Raw genomic sequence first — 6,050 nt, forward strand, 5'->3', positions numbered from 1 at the left:
AAGCCTAAATTATAGTCCTACTTGGATTTGTCTCTAATTATTGCGTACTCAGCTTGTCTTTTTTTTTTCAGTAGTGATAATTGTGGCCCAAATTTGAACGTAGACTAAGTTTAACTTTGTTTAAAAGGCTGGGAGGAGCTCAAATATATCCACAAACAAGCTTTATTCTTCGAACATTGCAGCAGTCAACATAAACTGGCCGTGGAAGAGTGTACGTGTACCAGCAAACTAGTTTATTTAACTCTTATCACTGAAATAAGACCATTCAAGGCCTTGACTTCTGTTAATTGTATACTTTTATATATTTCATTAGGAATGTGTTTTTCTTTCTGCAACTCTTATTGATGTTAATTGTGTAGCTTTACAAAGCTTTTGCTGTAGCAGAACTACTTCTACTACTACGACTACAAAAACAACATTATTGTTATTATTATTGTTAACAATTACAATGATGGTGGCTGTTATATTGAAAGTGATGCTGGTGGTAATAATAACGTGACAGTAATAATAATAATAATCATAATAATACAAATACATTTTACTATTAGCTCATAAGTAATGTATATTACATCATCTGTATCGGTGCTCATGGGACATTTACTTTGTCAGGTGTCGGTATCAGAACAGGAATGAATTTAAACCCTCTATGATACAAATTTGTCAGCTTTATCTGTCATTTGTCACATTTAATCTGTTATTAGTCATTTAATCCAAACATTAACTGTTATGAACATGTGTTGTTGTCTGGCCCAGTAACTAATGTAAATAGGCAGTAAGTCAGGTCTAGGCCTACATCGGTTTACACTAGAGAATCATTTCTACTGCTGTTAAATGGTGACACCCCATGGTGAGTTTCCCACACTGACGCACTGAAACCTCACTATGTTGTCCTCTAGGTGGCGTACTCACTCCAGGACACTGTGCTCAGGTCAGTCTCTGTTCTCAGACTCTCTGTTGTTTTGTTGATAGCACACATCACAGGCATGTGTCTGAGATCCTTCCTCTCCATAGGTTTGTTTTGGCAGGTTTCCTGGTGCTTCAAACACGATCTAGTGTATAATTTGTGACCTCTTGAGATTGAGCCCTGGCTTCCTGTCTTTGATGTCAGCTGCTGTGTGAGAGGCTCCTCAGTAAGACAGTGGCTCACTGAGATAAAGGATTTTACTTACTACTCAATTGGAAATATTAATCTTTTGCTATTTATCTTATTTTTTTAAACTCTTTGTTCCTCCTCTTTTTAAGGTGGTTATTATGAAGGCAATTTAAATCAATCAGGAGATCAAGGATCCAAGTGATAGCCCACCATGCCCATGTCCACATTCACAGCACACACATGCTAAACATTCACATTCTACCCTTCTAATGTTTGCTGACTGAGCAGGATTCATTTCCAATCAGACTCCAGAGGGTGACATGGTATTATCTCCATTACCAAATAAACAAGGCCTATAGGTTCTGGTGGTCTCCTCTGCATTTCTAGGCGTGCGACTCCTCCAAAGAGGTGCATGCTAATCCATGGCCTCTCTGCACTACCTCTGCCGGTTGTAGCTTCTCTGTTTTCAGACGAAAATGTTTTCCATTCCTGGGCCAATGAATGCCACCTTTGTCCCTTCATCCTCCATCTTGTGTGAGAAAGCCCCCATCGCTGCACTCACCAAGCCTGCACAAACTTAACCTCTTCCCCCCTCCACCTCACACAAAAAAATAAACATACCGGGTCTGGTGCTCTGATTCAGGCTCAGTAATCTGGAGGTCTGGGTAAAGCCCTGGTTTAGAGACCACTTTGGACAGACAGTTTTAGGGTCTTTGGGGAGGGGGGGGAGGTGGAGTAACTGCTGAAATGTGTTTGGAGTAGCATTTTTATTATTCAGATAAAAAAATCTACTTATGGATCATAAAACAAATAGGTTAACAGCATCCAATAACTTAAAAAGAGATGGCCAAAGATGTAGACTATCAATCGTTATTCATAAACTATTTAAAACAGTTTATGCTCGAAAATGTGTGATAATAAACACTGTAAGAAATATGTATTAGTTCTAAAGCAATTTAAAGCAGCGGGACACATTACTTATCCACATTACGGCAATTACTCTGCCATTTTCATAGGATTGATGCTTATTTTTCCAAATCACCCAAAGCCCCTCTGGGCCTCAAAAGACGTCTCAGACTACCACCCATCACTCATGCTGGACTGAATGTTTTATTACCACAGAGGCAAAGTGCCTAAACCACCTTAAGTGAATCCATTTCCAGTTTCTGTTAAGCCTAAAACCTGCTACCGAGTCCTGAGTAAGACTGTCTGCATGCTGATAATTTGATACCAAGGAGAAGCATGAATTAAGAACAGTACATTGTGAAACTATAGCTCCTTATTAGAAACGCTTGTAGAGATTTAATGCATCGTTAGATGCATCTCTCAAATGAAAGGGTAAGGGTCATTATCCCTGCACCACCCAGAGAGAGGAATTCCAATCTCTTCTCTAAAATGATCCTCACCCACATAGTGACACACACACACACACACACACACACACACACACACACACACAAGAGAGAGCTAGAGAGAGGGTGTGAAGTATCTATCCATCCATCTATGTATCTATCTCTATCTATCTACTGTATCTACTGTATCCATCCATCCATTTATCCAACCATCCATCCATCTATCTATCAATCCATCCACGTATCCATCTATCCATTCATTCATTCATGTTGGATTTCCACTACAGACATCTTTTAAATTATATTTAAAAGTTTTAAAAGTGTTTCTGTCCATGCTGACGATCCGTCAGTCCGAAGTGTTGGTCTGACACTTTGGACTTGGTAGACTTCCTTGTCTGGGGACAATAATAACCCCCACAAGATGAATAACTTTAAACCTAATGAGCGACTTTCAAAAGAACCAAAAGCAGCTGTATAATCTGTATTGTCAACCAGTATATACGGCTGGACAGCATAACTACTGTTTTGGTTCACGCTCACCGCTCTCAGCAGTAGGCATCTGTTTTCAGGGGAAAAGCTCTAAAAACCCACTGTTCTCTACCTGCTTAGCGAGTGGCAGACAGACTAGCTGCTGAACATAGTGGAGCATTTAGCAGCTAAAGAGCCAGATATTTCCTCCAGGGGTTCATCTGTAAATTGAGCCAAGTCTGCCAAGGTAAAGCTGAGGCTGACAAACTGAGTCTAAGATGCTCTAAAATAGTCATTCTACAAACGATAAACTCTTTTGATTTAGGTAATATCTTGGCTGTTGCTCTGGCATTGCCCTCAGGCCAAACTTAACATTTTCTGCCCCCAAAAAAAGACAAGAGCAGCAAATGCAATTCAAGCAATTTTCATTTCAGGTGTGCGATGAGCATTATAGCCTCACGGGGGTGCTGGCGTGGCTATATAGCCTTGTTGCTTTGGTAATTACCTGTAAATGACAGTTTTTAAGTATTCACAATTTTTCTGTTGGGTTTTTTTTTCTGATCGATGCTACTTCTATTCCCTTTGCTGCGACAAAAGTGATATTACTACAGTAAAAAGGCTCTTTGAGGGCGCTGTTGGCGTCTTATCCGTCCTCTGATGATTCCCTTTTGGTTAATTACAACCAGAACATCTAGACACAGTCAGTTTTTCATGAGGATTGGGAGACATTGAGGGACGCTGTCCAGCCTCGGGGGCCTGACCGTCTCCTCCTCTCCCCCCCCCGTCACCACTTTGTGTGTACACAGAGGACCTGAGCCACCCTTCTGCTGCGGTCACCGTGCCGAAACCTAGACACCCTCTAGACCCCTGGAGCCTCTGTGCACCCGTACAGTTGTGGAAGGTCAGCCTCACCCCCCCCCCCCCCCCCCCCACCACCACCACCACCCCCCTCCTTCCGTCACTGCCATCTCTTCCCCTACCTTCCACTCAAACCAACCCCTCCTCCTTCATATCCTCCTAGCTTCCACACCCTTCCTCGCCCACCAACCCCCATCCTCACTATGCAGCTATCCCACTGCCCTGCCATCTCGCAGCATTCCGCGGGCCGTGCACACAGAGGCCTATTGTGTGTGCCGGGAGACGGCAGCATACATACGCTCAGGGCAGCAGAGAAAAAGGATGTGTAGAGCTGAAATGAACACAGTATCCCTGCTGTACGTTGGTACAGATCCGTAGTTGAAGTTGTAGCAGCTCTCAGTGACATTTGCTGCAACGTGGTTTTAAAAGAGAGCAGTGGAAGGTGAATGTTGAATGATTGCTCCACAGCTCTCAGCTGTGCTCTTTTAGATTCTACATCCTCTGCACTTGTAGGATGCTATAAATGGAGGCAGTAAATTCTTTAGCGTCTCTCGATTCATCGACAGTTTTCCCTCAGAGTTTTCTCTGACGAGGCATAATCAAATGGTCTTTGTGGTCTCTTTTGACTTTCCTGCATATATCTGTGATTTCAGAGTGGTTTTGGTTTCTTGGCTATTTTTACTATTTCACTGCACTGAAGTCTTTTCTTTTTTACAAGAGGAGCTGTAAACGCCTGTGTTAACATCTGTAATAGAATAGGCTCTCATTCATTCCCCAAGTTAAAGCCTCTTCCAACAGAACTGCACCTTCGTCTTTCTTTACGTGACACAGCAACAATGACTTGACCTGACACAGCAAACTTAACACAAAATGGCACAGTATACTGCCTCTATTGTCTAAACGCCACAGATTATTTATTCAGCTGGGTAACTGGCTGTTTGAATTCTTGAAAGGTTTTCGTTGCTGGTGTATCATCGCTGGTTGTTTTGTCCCAGTAAACCTGAGATCACGAAAACCAGAAGATCCTATGAAACCAGGGTGCTGCACTGCCGACCTGAGCTATGACGATCACTCGTTATAGTCAGAGGAAGAGGACAAAACACAAAAAGAGGAGATGCCTTTTGGTTGGAGCAGTTTTCCCCCAACGTCTTCCTTAAACACGATCCCAATATACCAAACAGTTCGTAGATCTGGTAGACGAGAGCTAGGATGGTGGCTTCAAATCTTTCTTTCCTGTATGTGAAATGAGGGGGGCTCTCTAAAAGGTTGTGACTCTGGAATTACTGTGCCTCTCCTCATGACAAAGACCCCCTTTCAAGCCCACTCACCTGTGCTATCTAGAGAGAGGTACATGATAAAGATCACACAGGCATTTCATCTCCCTTCTGGCTCAACCCCACAATAGATAATTATGCCATGTATGTGCTATTTCGTCAGGAATTTTCTGTGAAGGTAAATCAATCCTGTTGCAAATCTACTGGACAATTACAGTGCATATGGGGAAGTGACATACAGACATGAATATAATATATATATATAACTTCTAAATACAGAAAATGTTACTCCTATCTCCTATACTTCTATTGTGATCGTTCTTTTAACTGGATCCCACAGCCTCTTGCCAATGGTCTTTGTCCAAACAGACAAGGCTCTCAGAAAGTTTGACCGCCATGTGAGCACGACATAACTGCACTGTTGATTGGTCAGCGCAACACTTTGAGGTTGTTTAAAGTCTGAGGATTAATCCATAATCCAGGAGACTATAGACCGAAACAAACAACCCCACTGACCCATTGTTGAGTTCCCATAACCTGAGAGTTTAACTGCACATGGCTCTTTTTTGTCCTCGCCAGACTATTTGAGACCTCTTTTTATACAAAATGAATTCTAGCTCTCAGGTGAAAGTTAAAAGCCAATGTTCAGTTAATTAAGTGGGAGAGGATTTAAGTTTAGTTACACAGCAGTTAGATGAAAACTGGCCTTAATCACACAATGATTTTGTGAATTTCACCATTATTTTATGGCTAAAAAAAGTATTTTTTTTTCAATTTTAGGTTTGTGAACAGTTTTCTTATACCTACTTTGATTTATCATGTTTTAGCTATGTTGTTAGAAAAGTCTGACCGAGGCCTGGAAAGACCAGGATCAGGACAGGTCTGGAAAAGTTCTGGATTGATTTTACTTAGAAGTATTAAGACATAGAACAATAGACATACAGTAGCTTATTTTATGAAGACAATACTGTAGTTGGTCTGTAAACAGCATTAGAATATATTATT

Source organism: Anarrhichthys ocellatus, unplaced genomic scaffold (genome assembly GCF_004355925.1).
Source record: "Anarrhichthys ocellatus isolate YVR2014 unplaced genomic scaffold, GSC_Weel_1.0 scaffold5, whole genome shotgun sequence".
NCBI classification, from domain to species: domain Eukaryota; kingdom Metazoa; phylum Chordata; class Actinopteri; order Perciformes; family Anarhichadidae; genus Anarrhichthys; species Anarrhichthys ocellatus.